The sequence below is a fragment of the Papaver somniferum genome, chromosome 3 (genome assembly GCF_003573695.1).
Source record: "Papaver somniferum cultivar HN1 chromosome 3, ASM357369v1, whole genome shotgun sequence".
NCBI classification, from domain to species: Eukaryota; Viridiplantae; Streptophyta; class Magnoliopsida; order Ranunculales; family Papaveraceae; genus Papaver; species Papaver somniferum.
The window spans coordinates 193,831,424-193,847,965 of NC_039360.1; the positions used below are offsets into that span (position 1 = coordinate 193,831,424).

At 38.7% G+C, this 16,542-nt stretch overlaps 1 pseudogene; it reads right to left on the reverse strand.

Annotated features, from left to right (window-relative positions):
• Nucleotides 1–274: 274 nt before the first annotated feature.
• Nucleotides 275–374, reverse strand: LOC113362349 (annotated as a pseudogene).
• Between the last annotated feature and the right edge of the window lie 16,168 nt (nt 375–16,542).

The window sequence follows — 16,542 nt, forward strand, 5'->3', positions numbered from 1 at the left end:
TAATCCTGGAACCTTACAGTTGCTCCCAATCTTTTTAGGAAAAGAAAATGAAAACCCCTATTTCCATGTTAGGGACTTTGAGGAAATTTGTAGTACCCTGAAAATTATAAACCTTGATGATGATGCTTTAAAACTCAGGTTATTTCCCTTTTACTTAAAAGATAAAGCCAGTCGTGGTTGTATAGTTTGGCTTCCGAATCAATTGAAACCTATGAACAACTTACATCTGCCTTTTTGAACAAGTTTTTCCCTAGGCACAAAACCTCGTCTATTAGGACGCAAATATGCACGTTTACACAACAGGAGGGAGAATCTTTGTATAGGTATTTGGAAAGGTTCAATGATTTATTAGCCCAATGTCCTCATCATGGTTTAGAAAAGGTTAGGTTAGTTCAGATATTTTATGAGGGTTTAGATTATCCCACAACAACTACAGTAGAGTCCATGTGTACAGGTGGGTTGGAAAACCAAACAGTTGATGATGCGATGACATATTTGCATGAAATCGCCGAAAAGACCCAACAATGGGAAAGCAATAGGGTACCCCAGAAAACAATTCTTCTAGGCAGAGGAAACGTTAATAGGGTAGAAGAAAGCTTTGAATCAGATGCCAAAATTGCTGCTATAGCGAAAAGGTTAGAAGCTTTAGAAGTGGGTCACACTAGTGGTAGATTGGAGCCTTTTTGGGAAGGCCAGAATAATGAAGAGCAAGCCAATGCTCTCTATAATAACACTAGGTATGATAACCGTCCGAAGTTTGACCCATATTCAGAAACCTATAATCCTGGTTGGAGAAACCATCCGAACCTTTCATGGTCTAAGGGCCAGAGTCAAGGTCAGTTTAGTAATTCTAATGCTCCCCCAGGTTTTGGTTACACTAAGAATTCATCAGGCCCAGAAAACAAAACGACTAGCTTAGAGGAATGTATTAAGATGTTAGCAAAAACTCAGGATATGTTAGCACAAAGCCAATTTAGTTTTCAACAGGAAACCAAGCAGAACTTTCAAACTAATGCTCAGAGCCTTGCTAAGCTAGAACTTCAAGTCGGAAAAATAGCTAAGACCTTAAGTGAAAGAGATAACGGAAGGCTCCCTAGTCAGACTACCCCCAACCCTAGAGGAGTTCATGAAGTAGGTGCAAAACCATTGAATCAATTGAATGCTATCAGAACCCTTAGGAGTGGTAGAGTAGTAGACAATCAGGTAACCATGCCCGATAGTGAACATACTGTAGTTCACCCCTCAGGACCACTAACTGAGGGGACTGTTAAAATTTCCGATGATGCCAATTCGGTTCCTGAGAGGTCTGATTTTGTGCCTAGAGCCCCATTTCCCCATCTATTAGCATCAACAAAGAACGAGTCGAACTTTAATGACATATTGGAGGTTTTTAAGCAAGTTACCATAAACCTTCCTTTATTAGATGCAATTAGGCAAATTCCTGCTTATGCCAAGTTCCTTAAGGATATGTGTACGCGAAAGCGAAAACTTAGCGTCCATAAGAAAGCCTTTTTAGCTAGTCATGTAAGTTCAATCATTCAGAATACTAGCACTCTAAAGTACAAAGACCCAGGTTCCCCAACCATTGCTTGTGCAATAGGTAAACACCGGGTAGAAAAATCCAGTGTGAGCTTACTGCCGTACCATGTGTACTTACAGCTAGGACTTGGTGAAATGAAACCTACTCAGATAACACTGCAGTTAGCTGATATGTCTGTCAAAATTCCTCGAGGTGTTATCGAGGATGTTCTTATTGAGGTCGACAAGTTTATTTATCCAGTGGATTTCGTGGTCCTAGATACCCAACCTGTCCCTGACCCAGAGAACCAGATACCTGAGATTTTAGGTTGCCCATTCTTAGCTACGTCTAATGCGATCATAAACTGTCGAAATGGTGTGATGAATTTATCCTTTGGTAATATGACTATCGAAATGAACATTTTTAATGTCAGTAAGCTACCTTATGAGCTAGATGACACATGTGTTAAAGAGGTGAATATGATAGAATCCTTAGTTCAGGAGTCATTACCAGACATCTTGTCTGAAGACCCATTAGAGAGTTGTCTATCCCGTTTTGGTTTAGATTTTGACGATGATAGTACCATTGAACAAGTGAATGCTCTATTAGATTCTACCCCTGTGTTAGACACTGATAGATGGAAAGCTAGGTTCGAACCATTACCAGCTTCTGAGACTACCTCAGTTCCTTCCTTAGAAGAGACCCCTAAGTTGGACCTCAAACCACTACCAGATAACCTGAAGTATGTGTTCTTAGGCCCATCTGAGACTTTACCTGTGATTATTGCTGCCGACTTGGATAGTAATCAGGAAAGTAGGCTAGTAAAAGTACTTCAAGATAATAAGGAAGCTTTAGGGTGGTCTATAACAGACATTAAGGGTATTAGTCCTACCGTTTGTATGCATCAGATTCATTTAGAGGAAGACTCCAAACCGTATAGGGAGATGCAACGTCGACTGAACCCTAACATGAAAGAAGTAGTTCGAAAAGAGGTGCTTAAGTTGTTAGATGCGGGCATTATCTACCCAATTTCAGACGTAAGTGGGTCAGCCCCGTTCAGGTTGTTCCCAAGAAATCAGGTATCACTGTAGTCCAGAATGAGGATAATGAGTTAATCCCAACCCGAGTGACCACGGGATGGCGTGTCTGTATCGAATATAGGAAATTGAACAAGGTCACAAGGAAGGATCACTTTCCCCTTCCTTTTATCGACCAAATGCTAGAGAGATTAGCTGGATATAGTTTCTATTGCTTTTTAGATGGCTTTTTCGGATATAATCAGATCGTTATTGCCCCAGAAGACCAAGAGAAAACCACTTTTACCCGTCCCTTTGGTACATTCGAGTATAGACGCATGCCTTTCGGGCTGTGTAATGCCCCTGCGATTTTCCAGCGTTGTATGATGAGCATATTTTCTGATAAGGTAGAACGGTTTTTAGAGGTCTTTATGGATGACTTTTCAGTGTTTGGTTCATCTTTTGATGAGTGCTTGCATCATTTGACATTAATGTTGACTAGGTGTAAGGAAAAGAATTTAGTGCTTAATTGGGAAAAATGCCATTTCATGGTTAAAACAGGAATTGTTTTAGGGCACATCATTTCTTCAAAGGGTATATAGGTAGACAAAGCCAAAGTTGACCTTATTAAAACTTTACAGGTCCCAAAAACCGTAAAAGACATTAGGTCATTCCTAGGGTATGCAGGTTTTTACCGTCGATTCATTAAGGATTTTAGCTTGATTTCTAGACCTCTTTGCAGTTTGCTTGCAAAAGATGTTAAGTTTGTCTTTGATGATGCTTGTTTAGAGGCTTTTGAGAAGCTTAAAAATTTACTCACTACCTCTCCCATAGTCCAGGCACCCAACTGGAACCTACCCTTTGAGATTATGTGTGATGCTTCAGATTATGCTATGGGCGTTGTGTTAGGTCAACGAGTAGACAAATTACTTCATGTGATTTACTATGCTAGCAAAACTCTGAATGATGCCCAATTGAACTATACAACTACCGAGAAGGAACTTCTAGCCATCGTGTTTGCCTTGGATAAGTTTAGATCCTACCTATTAGGTTCTAAGATCGTAATCTATACCGATCATGCTGCTTTGAAATACCTTTTGTCTAAGAATGACACCAAACCTAGATTGATTAGGTGGATCCTATTGTTACAAGAATTTTCTCCAGACATTAGAGACAAAAAGGGTGCTGAAAATGTAGTAGCAGACCACTTATCCAGGTTAGTTGTTAGTTCCCGTAGTGATGCCCTTCCTATAAGGGATAGCTTTCCTGACGAACAATTGTTCTCTGTTTCCCAATCACCTTGGTATGCAAATATAGTGAATTATCTTATTACTGGCCGTACCCCTCAACATTGGGGTAAACAAGATCGTTCTAGGTTTTTAGCCGAGGTTAAGCATTTCTTTTGGGACGATCCTTATTTGTTTAAGTATTGTCCCGACCAGATTATTAGGAGATGTGTACCTGAGAGTGACCAGTCCATTATTCTCTCATTTTGTCATGAACATGCTTGTGGGGGTCATTTTAGTGCTAAGAAGACTGTTGCTAAGATATTGCAGTGTGGATTTTACTGGCCTTCACTGTTTAAAGACTCCCATAGTCATTGTGTTTCTTGTGATCGTTGCCAGAGGTTAGGAACCGTTTCCCGTAGAAATATGATGCATTTGAACCCTATTTTAGTGACTGAGGTCTTTGATGTGTGGGGCATTGATTTTATGGGTCCATTTCCTAATTCTTTAGGTTATCTTTACATACTTGTCGTTGTAGACTATGTGTCTAAGTGGGTTGAGGCGGTTCCGTGTAAAACAAATGACCATAGGGTCGTAATTAAGTTTTTGAAAGAGAATATACTTACACGTTTTGGTACACCGCGATCTATAATTAGTAATGGGGGTTCACACTTTTGTAATAGACCGTTTGCTCAATTAATGAAACAATATAGTATTACCCACAAAGTAGCTACCCTGTATCACCCACAGACTAGTGGTCAGGTAGAGGTTTCCAATAGGGAAATTAAGCGTATTTTAGAGAAAACAGTTAATCCTAATATGAAAGATTGGTCGTCGAGGCTTACTGATGCCTTATGGGCTTACCGTACCGCGTTTAAGACACCCATTGGAATGTCACCCTACCGTTTAGTATTTGGAAAGGCATGTCACTTTCCTGTTGAGTTAGATCATAGAGCCTATTGGGCTATTAAGCAGTTAAACTTTTCACTTGACAAGGCAGGAGCTCACAGAAAGCTCCAGCTCAATGAATTGGACGAGATTCGTAGAGATGCATACGATAGTGCTAAGGAGTATAAGAAAAAAAATGAAACTTGTACATGATAAGAATATTTTACGGAAGTCATTTCTCCAGGTCAAAAAGTTCTTATGTATGACACTCGTTTGCATCTATTCCCCGGGAAACTGCGCTCTCGGTGGACCGGTCCTTTTGTGGTCCGTACTTTTTTTCCTCATGGCGCTATTGAGATTGAGACATCAGATGGTACTAGTTATTCAAAGGTTAACGGTCAGAGATTGAAGCCCTTTTTAGAGCCTTTTCCTACAGGTGATGTTGAGGAGGTCCCTCTGGAGGACCCTGTTTACCCTTGATTGACCATCGAGGCGATTTGTATGTTGTATAATATTTTTGTCAGTTTTTGGTTTCACTTCACCCAGGTACTATCTTTCCGAACTCTCTCTTTACTATTTCCTCATGTTACTTATATTTTTGGTACTGTTTTTTCATTCGAAACATTGAGGACAATGTTAGATTTAAGTTTGGGGGTGGGGTAGAAACTTTTTGTTTTAAATAAACTCCAGAGCCTAGAAATTTATGCATATTAAGGATGGCACTAACCAACCTAAGTGGATGGAAGCATTTTGGTTGTAAGAGTTGAGGAACCAATTTGATTAGATGGAAACATCTAGAAGAGTCTATTCATAAAATCACATAGCTCAGGTGTTAGAAATAACATGATAGTTTCACCATATCTCGTTGAGTCCTTTTCACTTCTATTTTTATTTTATTTTGTTTTTAAACTATGTTACTCTAAGTGATTAGGTGGGGCTCACGATTCAAGTTGTTACCAATGCTAGGGTGAATTAGAGTGATTGAGATACCATGAAAGAAAAAAAAAATTGAGACCAGACCATTTGACCAAAAGGAATAAATTCAATAAAGTCGACCACTGGTACCCTTGTATATGCCAGCTGTGTTGACCTAGAGTTAGGATTATCAATCACTGGTTCCCTTGTATATGCCAGTTGTGTTGATATTAGTCAGACTAGTATCTCAATCCATTAGGATAGGTTCATTTTGGCGGAGGTCTTTAGACAGATATGGGAAACGCCGTTCACTTAGTAAACATCAAAACCATCTACGTTTTTCTATATCCATCTCTTAATCTATCCATGTGATTGGTTTGACTCCGAATATTGATGTCCATAGTGCAACTATTTGAGTAGAGATCTGTCACTTTATATGAATTTTAGTATGCTTGAGTGCAAACTCGTGTACATCAATTGGAATTTCGCATCAGGGTATTTCTTCCTGTAGTCAATAAGTATGCCAACCAAGGAGATTCTTTAGTGCTTTTCAAGGTTCTGCGTAGATAGCTAGGGTCTGGAGTATAAAGGTTTTGTTGGTATACCTCTGGTAAGCCCTCCCGAGACTATAACTCGTCCACTAGGGACACCTAGGGGTTTAAAGGCTTATTGCATACACTAAATGCAATCGACGATGCTTGCGTCAGTGAGTTAGGATTTTATTTTTTAATTTTATCTTTTCTCGAGGACTAGCAAATAATAGGTTTGGGGGTATTTGATAAACACATTTTTGTGTCTAATTTGTCTCGATTCTATATATTGATAGTGCTCATTTTTGTACTTATTATGGTGTTTTATGTGTGTGTAGGTATTTTTGTCCAATAAACATTTTTGGTAAGATCGGCTCGAAAAGTTGTCGAAAAGCGCACCCGGAGGACACTTGCTATTCGGACTCTCACTATGGATAAGGGGTACCCTAATTACTAAGGGGCACCCTCAGGACACCCCAAAGGCACCTGCTATCGGCACCTATACTCTGGATAGGGGGCAACCTTTCTCTTCTCCAGATTTTTTGCGGGAAAAACTGAATTCAAATTCAGTTTTGCAGCGGAACATTCTGGCGAGATTCTGATCGAGTTTTAGGCTGAATTCGTGTTTGTTGTGGATTGGGATTACCCTGTTTTGGTCAAACAGGGAAGGTATGAGCTGTATAATCGAAAAAACATGGTCAGAAATCGAGTTTATACAAAACAAAGGCTTGGAGTTTCACGGGACTTGTTATATTTTATGGATCTGATTTGGAGTGATTCAACTGCATATTCGTGTTGGGATGGACTTCTTAGAGCATAACAGGGGATGTATGTTTATCAAATACGAAGGAATAGGGATGAATCCTTGGATTGAACAAAACAGAGGAGGAGCATTATTATCGGGAATTTTCTTGGTTCTATACATGGGGATTGCGTGCATATAAGGGTAGAAGATCTTCTGCATATTTAATGCCATCATTGGGAGATTCTTGGACGTCAGATTTAATTTGTAAGACGCGTAGAGAAGATTCAGAAAAGGAAATATCCGAGACTTGCTGTGAAGGAAAAAGAGGGATTAAATCGAGTTATTTTTGGGTTTGTTGCCTATATATAGGTTGGTTGCATGTCATAGAAGGATGTCGAAGAGTTTGGGGTAGTTTAGAGAACCAGAGGAGACAAAAATCACGAGTTGGAGGAAAGCTATTCTGCCGGTGCTGCTGAATAACACGAAGAACATCAACCCACGCCCAACTGTCGCAGAACACTGTCGTTGTTCTACAGCACTTCACTTCTATCGTTACTGTAGCAGTCTTATTCCTTCTGTTTCTCTTGTAACAGTCGATCTGCAACACATATAAACGTTGCGATTGAACTGTTTTACTCCCTTTGAAAACACCTTTTGAGCAATGGAAAAATATTTTAAACCTGTCTTTGATATGAGGAGCTAAACCCCATTGCTGAGGCGATATAGGAAGCTATTTTTCCAATAAAGAGTGGTATTTTCTATTTTATATTATTTATTACAATTATTCATATGATTATTTGCCTTGTTTGAGAATTGTTTTAATGATTTTTATTCAACAATTGTGATTTCCATTGATGGTATATGCTTGGACTTAGGTTTTTGAATCCCATGCTTTTGATTTACACTTGTTATTTTAAAAATCTACTTGTTGCAACATCTTAGAATCAAATTAAATGAAAAAATTGAATAAATATAAATATTGGATTTAAATCACTTTGAACTTGGAAAATAGTGGAATCTTAGCCTCAGTGTTCTTTTAATATTGATAACAACATCATCTTTGTTTGAGTTTTCTATTTTTGTTTGAGAATTTAAGTATATATTTTATCCTTCGCAAGTCTGAGAATCGAACCACTTTTATCACTATCTACAATCACATCAATTGGTATGATGCTTGATTGGTTATTAGTTTGATGTTGGTACTTTTCATTATTCTTGGCTTCTTGAATCATTACCTATTCATAATAAGCTTCTTTTGGTCTCCATATAGACGTGGGGTTGGGTGGGCGCTGATTGAATGCGCCTACTTACCCCTTTTTTTGGGTGGAGTGGGTATTAGTGAAATCCCCCCCCCCCACCACCCCTCTTTTTTCTTCTTTTTATTTTTTTTTTGTTTCCGGAGGGTGCTGGGTGGGGTGGGCGTTAGTGAAAACGCGCCTACTCCTTTATGTATTGAGAGGGTGTTGGGAAGGGTGGGCGTTAGTGAAACGCGCCTACTCCCCCCCTCTTTTATCGAAGGGTGCTGGGCGGTATTGTTGTTAGTAAAATGCGCCTACTCCTTTATGTATTGAATGGTACTTTTCATTATTCTTGGCTTCTTGAATCGTTGCTTGTTCATAATCTGCTTCTTTTGGTCTCCATAGAGACGTGGGATTGGGTGGGATTTGATTGAACACGCCTTCTCCCCTCCCTCCCCCCTCTCCCTTTTATTTTATCGAAGGGTATTGGGCGGGGTGGGTGTTGATTGAACGCGCCTACTTCCGCAACATCTTTTTCTTTGGTTTGTGTGCCACGCCTTGGGTTTTCTGAGGCCTTTTGTAGATTTGTAATTCAATCAGGCGCCATTGGCTTTCCTGAGGCCTTTTATAGATTTGTCAGTCAATCAGGCGCCATTGACTTTCCTGAGACCTTTTGTACATTTGTCAGTCAATCAGGCGCCATTGGATTTCTTGAGACTTGTAGATTTGTCAGGTGCCATTGGCTTTCCTGAGACCTTTTGTATATTTGTCAGTTGATTAGGCGCCGTTGGATTTTCTGAGACCTTTTGTAGATTGTCAGTCGATCAGGCTCCATTGGCTTTCCTGAGACCTTTTATAGATTTGTCAGTCAATCAGGCGTCATTGGCTTTTCTGAGACCTTTTGTAGATTCGTCGGTCGATCAGGCGCCACTGGGTTTCCTGAGACCTTTTGTAGATTCATCAGTCGATCAGGAGCCACTGGGTTTCCTGAGACCTTTTGTAGATTTGTCAGTCGATCAGGCGCCACTGGCTTTCCTGAGACCTTTTGTAGATTTGTCAGTCAATCAGGCGCCATTGGCTTTCCTGGGACCTTTTCACATCATATTGCTCTCAAATTTCGAAACGGAAAATTGTTCTTACCATAAAAGGGGGTGTTTACAATGTGGTACCGTCATTCATATCCTTCCCCTCCTCCCCTCTTTCGCATTAATGGCGAGGGAAAGGGCCATACTTAATCACTTGCTTAGTTTCCCAAGCTCCCCAGCGACGCGCTTGCGTTCAAATATACTTCTTATAGCAAAACATTCTTATGTTGGGTGCCCCAACCTTCGATGATAGTGGAAGTACCTGGCCGAGTTCTTATCCATTTTGTTAACATCTACAACCATCGGGGGTAGCTGAATTTCTTGTTCGGTGACCCACTGACTCAGCAATTCGACTGCGCGTTCTAAGCTGCAAGGAAGAGGGGGTGGTGGGTTTGAGTCATGCCTAGTCCTTCTGTTTCTCCCATGGTTTCTACCAATGGTTTGGAATTGGTCCCTCCTTTCTCTATTAGTGTTGGGTCTTACGTTGCGTGGTGCCTCAGATACGGTGTTGACCGTGTGATGTCAAGCAGGGTTTATGGATATTTCTTCTATGAAGTCGGCAATCCTTTCCGCCGTTTTTTCTAGCTCGACAAAGTTGTGGAATCTGAAATTGATCAAACTTCCCTTGAAGGCTGGGATCATTCCTCGCACACAGATGTCGACGACTGTTTCCTCGCTGATGTCTTCGTGACAGTCTAGTGCCAAGCGCCGGAACCGTAAGATAAACTTTCCTAGTTCTTCTTCCATCCGTTGTCCATTCTTTCTCAAGTCTATTGTCGTAATTTTCCTCTTGGCTGAATAGAATTCCTGAAGAAAGAGGGTGGACATAGTTGGCTAGGAATCCACGCTTTATTCCTTTAGGTTATCATACCAGGTGAACGCCGTGCCTGTGAGCGATTTGGGAAATTCTTTTAGGCAAAACTTTCCGCCAGAGGCTCTATCATTCATTACTGATAGGAATCGGCTAAGATGTTCTCGTGCGTTCCCCTGTCCGTCGTAAGTCTTGAATTTCGGAGAAGTGTAGTCCTCGAGATGCTGGTATTCTCGGATATTTGTTTGGTATGGACTACTCACGCGACAGTGGTCATCTTGTTTTACCACTTGATAATTCTGCTCCAAGTACCTCGCCATTTCTTCCCGGGACATCGCTATTGTCTTGTTGTTTTTGTACTCCTCGCCTTTCTTCGTTTCTTCGGGAGTTTTTTGTCCTGCCATTACCGCTTGTGCTATCCAGTCCTCAAGCTCCTGCCTCTTGTGTGAGCGCTCCTCTAGTTCCTTTTGCATATTTTGCATAGTTGGTGACATGGGTTCTGGCAGTTGGGTTACTATTGTGTTGTTATTGTCTCTCTGTTCTGGGACCCATGTCTCGCAAATCGTTTGATAACACCTTGGATCGGTGTTTCTTCCTTGCTGTCTTCGTCTTCTATTATTACTTCCTATGAGTTAATGGGTCGGTCAGCCGCTTGGTTTTCTACCATACCAGAGTTAACGCCTCCTGAGTGTGTCATGATGATCTAGGCACGAGCCTCCGGGTGTGGTCACCAAATGTTTAGGGGTGGATTTAGATTTGGTTCTACCCGTCCTAGCTACACCAAAGGGACCTCACTATACCAAGAATAGTAAGAGAGAGAGTTGAGTTTCCATTGTACCTTGTCCTTCTTTTTATAGACTTTCCCAAAAGTCCCTCCTTTTATGTCATCATGACACATGTCTTAAACCTCCTTAATTACTTTTAATTCTATTCCTTGACATAACCTCCTTCTTATTTGTCAATCCCTCCTTTATCCCTTTTACTCAAGGGTATTTATTCGTTGGGGTTTGGCCTAGTCTCCAAGTCACCATGTCTCATACTAGGTCTATCTCTCCCTTTAGGGACACCCCTAGCCCGTTAAGGGGTTTCATTTTTCATGTAGCAACACACATGTGACTCCACCTCCATGAATCTTCTCCATAAGATTCTCAAAGGTGTTGATAATATTAATGCCAAGGTAAAGTGCGTTCAAAAACGATTACTTGTGATTGCTACCAAGTTTCCGGGAATCAAGGATGATAAGGATAAGATTCAAGCCTCTCTTATGGTCTCTGATGATGAAAATAATGATTAATTTTTTTTATTAGTTTTATTTGGATTTTGTCTAGTAAATCTTCTTATGAGAATTTCTTTCTTGTATTTTTAGAAGGATTCCTTGGGTTTGGAATAGCCATTATTGTGAGTACACATAGATATGTCCAACGTTTTCATCTTCATGTTTTTAGAATTATTTATTTAAATTCTAAGTTTTTTGGAAGATGATTTTTGAAATTTTAATTTTATGATTTTATATATTGCAAATTTTTATGGGATATGTTGTTTATGTCCGTGAACCCGTGACTCTCCTGTACTTGTTCAAAAGTTATCTCTATTACGTCGGTATGAAAGTATTGATAAAAGATAAAATGAACTTTTAACTTACAAAAGTTAAAGACTTTTAGGTCATTATTTGATGGAAGAAAGGATAAAACTTTTGTTTACTAGGATTATGTCTATTGTATGTCATTGTGTAAATAGAATGAATCCTTGTGTATTCCATAGTATTGGTCGATCTACGATCTACAATTTTTGTGCATATACTTTATTGTTCCGTAAGTTCTATTATATCGAGCAAGGACAATTAAATTGATCACTTTCTTGTGGTTATTTTAGTTGTGTATTCCAATTGAACTAACCATGGGTTCTCTTGTGGTTATTGAAAATGCGGGGTACAAGAACCTCACCCAATATTTCGATTAGCAATCTGTATGGACTAACTCCAATATACGTTCTAGAGAATAAACTAGACAGTCAGACTCAATCTAGAGAAAAGTATATCGAGGAGTTAATATCTCACTCTCTTGATTTGATCTTTACTCAAGCAAATAGAAATCTGCGAGTCTTTATCAAATACAAGGATAAAAACTTGGATGGTACCAAAGACCAATATCCAAGGATCAATCAATTTCTAATCAACAACCAAAGGTTGGATTTCACAATTGATCGATACAACGCACAACCTGTGATATTTCAATTATATAAAAAAAATATAGTGCGGAATATAAATAACACAGACACCTGAAGTTTTGTTAACGAGGAAACCGCAAATGCAGAAAAACCCTGGGACCTAGTCCAGATTGAACACCACATTGTATTAAGCTGCTACAGACACTAGATAACTACAAACTAACTTCGTTCCGGACTGTAGTTGAACCCTAATCAATCTAACACTGATTCAAGGCACAGTTGCGCTCCTTACGTCTCTGATCCCAGCAGGATACTACGCACTTGATTCCCTTGCTGATCTCACCCACAACTAAGAGTTGCTACGACCCAAAGTCGAAGACTTGATAAACAAATTTGTCTCACACAGAAAAGTCTATAGAATTGAATAAATCTGTCTCCCACAGAAATACTCAAGAGTTTTTGTTCCGTCTTGTGATAAATCAAGGTGAAAAGGAACTAATTGATAAACCAGACTTATATTCCCGAAGAACAAACTAGTATTATCAATCACCTCACAATAATCTAAATAATATAGTAGCGAAACTAGATATTGTAGAATCACAAACGATGAGACGAAGATGTTTGTGATTTCTTTTTATCTTGCCCTATAGGAGATATAATCTCAAGCCAACTATTTAATTGAACCCGTACGATAGAAAATGGCAAGATCAGATCGCTCAACTACAAGAAAAGTAGTTTCGTCTGGCTTCACAATCCCAATGAAGTTTTTCATTCGTTAACCTACAAGGTCTCGAGAAGAAACCTAAGGTTAAAGGAGAATCGACTCTAGAAAACCAACTAGTATCACACATGAGGTATGGGGATTAGTTTTTCCAGATGCTAGATGTCTCCTTTATAGAGTTTTCAAATCAGGGTTTGCAATCTAAGTTACCTTGGTAACAAAGCATTCAATATTCACCGTTAGATGAAAACCCTGATTCAACCAAACTAATATCTTTCAAACGTTAGATCGAAACTTAGCTTGTCACACACACAAATGAAATGCATTCATTTAGGTTTGAGTAACCGTACCTAAACGTGTACACTTAGTTGGTTCACAAATAGTTAACCAATGGTTAGCCATATGATCACTTTCATATTAACCGTATTCATCTTTCTCATAACTAGTTCAAATGAATCATAAGAACTAGTTGAAGAGTTGTTCAATTGCTTAGGTCTTTATTCATAGACACAATTGAAACAAAATCGGTTTGATCCACTTGAATCAATTCATGAACAATATAGCCACGCTTTGCTAAGATTGCATTCCTTATAATTTATTGTTTTAATTTCATGAACTACCGATTTGAGATATCACCAGCTTGAGTACACGTACGGGTATGCGTACCTTAGCTACCAGATTTGAGTTTACAAACTCAGCAGAAATTTTCGGTTCAAAAACTTCCGTGAGTACGCGTACCTAAGGTGACTGGTTTACTAGTTTGCAAACTTACAAACTCCAACAGAAATTTTCGGTATGAAAACTTCCGTGGGTACGCGTACTCAATCTGTCCCCTTCACCAATATTGCATTCACACATATGCACGCACTTGGCTTCTGGCACATGGATTTATACACTAATATGCGAACACACTATATATGCTTATATCCATAGACGGTAATCTCAACTCTACATTTCAATCATTGAAACATTCTTCTATAATGTTATAACAATCGTTATTCACGACTACGTCATCAAATCTATTTTCAAGATTGAAACGTCATCATGAATTTATTCACGGGTAAAGATGAAAATGGTTAAAGCGAAAGCTTACCAACACATATTTCGAGAAAAAGATAGGCGAGTAAACTCGGCTCGAAATAGCAAATGTGTATGTATGAAAACTACCATACTTATACGACTTTGTCTCAAGAGTAGGAGATAGAATAGACTTTTGAGTGATAGATAAGTTAAAGTCTCCACATACCTTTTAGTCGGATGAAGTTCCACCGATTCCTCGTGTAGTTCTTCGTCTTCGTAAGATGATCGCCATGGAGTCTGGAGCTTCAACTACACTTGACTATCCTAGACCGATACTTAGTCATAAGCAAAGTAGAAATCAAGATATATAGTTTTGATCCCTAATATTGACAAACATGCTTGAGATAGCAACGCATGCGAGTTCGACCGAGCAATGCTCTAACAATCCCCCCCTTTGTCAATTTTAGTGGAAGAACTATCAATACATATGGATTACAAAAAAGATAAAAATTTGTAGCTTCTCGTACACATGCTTGATCTCCTTGGTGCTTCAACATTACTCGAAATCTTCGGCACTTCCTAGTACTCCAATGATTCCAAAGGTTGTATGTTTAGCATCATCCTTGTTGAAGTTTCGTAGTTATAACAATGAGAAAACAAAAGCTCTCGATCATTGTTATACAATATCATAGCATTATTACACAACATCAAAGTTCTCATATCACAACTTCGACAACAATACTATGGTGATATGTATCACTCCCCCTTAATCAATACTTCGTCTCAACACAAAAACCACCCCCCCTTACATAATGATCCGAAAACCATATGTATTTGTTGTGTGAACTACATATTAATTCTCCCCATTTTTGTCAATAAAATTGGCAAAGGTACGAAAACGGGATCCTAATGAAATTCTCATGGAGACACTTCAAGACCAAAGAAAAGTACATATCAACTTTGTTTTGATGCAATCATAAAGCCGAAGCTAAATGCATTCATCAAGGAGTTTATAAAGATACAAGATAACTCCTCAAATATTCCATAGACGCACTCCCCACAAAGATATGGAAATTAAGCGCAAGTTCAAAAGAAATGTCCCCTGTTTGATGTCATTCCCGAAAGAACAACAAGAGCGACCTTACTTTTATAAGAAAAGAAGGATTTCGTTGGACACCAACAACCAAAAAATTATTTTGTTATCCAAAATTTCTCAATCAAATTAACCACAAGAGAAACCATGATTAATCTATTCGGAATACACAACCAAAATAATCACAAACGAATCTATGATTAGTTTAGTTGGAAATGCTCACACAAGAAGACTTATGGATCCACACAGTATATGTATAAAATATGGATCAGGGAAGATCAATACTGCGGAATATACAAGGATTCATTCTATTTTCCATCACTATATGCACAATGACATACAATATACATAATCCTCGTAAACAAAAGATTTTAACCTATCTTCCATCAACGAATGACATAGTAGCCTTAACTTTTGTTTGTCAAAAGTTCATCGATATTGTATCAATACATGCATATCGACATATGAGATAACTTTTGACATCGTATAGGACAATAATAATTCACGGATGCAAACACACATATCCCATAACATATTGCAATATATAAAACCCCAAATATTAATACTGCAAAAATCAATCTTTGTCCTTAGAAGGTAGAATCAATCTTTTTCGCACGGATTTACACCAAGAGTGGTTACCAAAAGCGTATAAAAATATTTTCTTAACAAATAAGAACATACAAAGTCATTAAAGACCATGCATCATAGTTCACATAAGATGATTGTGAACATTCAAGAATCCCATAGAAATGCGTACTACTGCCCATTCTTGAATTTCCTTCTTTGTGATTCACCAACATAATTCTTGTAAAAGTTACAAATTAGCTTGGAAGGGACTTACTCCAAGAATCCAAGTGCCCAAGTCCAGTAGAACAAGTGCGACGAAACGGAGGAAAAAACTCAAAAACAAGATACGGGACAAATACCAACCTAAACTCATTCACATTTAGGATTTCTCAACACCATTTTGAATATAATTCAAAGAATAAGAGAATGCAAAAAGAATGAGGTTATTCCGAGTTCGGACGAAGAAGTTACGGCCAATTTTTTTTTATCGAATATCGATATCAAGTATGCATACGGGTTTGCAAACGAATTTTCGTATCATGGAGCAGTATGCAAACGGGTATGCGTACCTAAACCCCTGGATTTTGATTTTAAATGATGTTATGTATACCTGGTAAGTGTACCATGTAGTCCAAACATCCTGAACTATTATTTTCAAACCTAAACATTTAAGAACCTTAAACACAGATCAAGTTAGGTAGAAAAGAACGATAAGAAAGGTACGTGAATCATTATAAATTCTATAAGAAAATAAAAGCACAAATATTGATCAAGTTTATAGACATACCTTTTTAGATGAATCCAATTGAATTCTACAGCATTACCAAACATAATCTGTGCGCCCCAATTTTCGTGCTTCCCTCACCGTATACATAACAGGGCATTCCTTGGTGAGGATGCACTTAAAACGCACTCAAGTTGTGTTGAGGTGAATAATGTCTTGCTCACCACAAGTGACTTTTGGATTATCATGAAAGAGATCACTTTTAGAACCTTTCACAT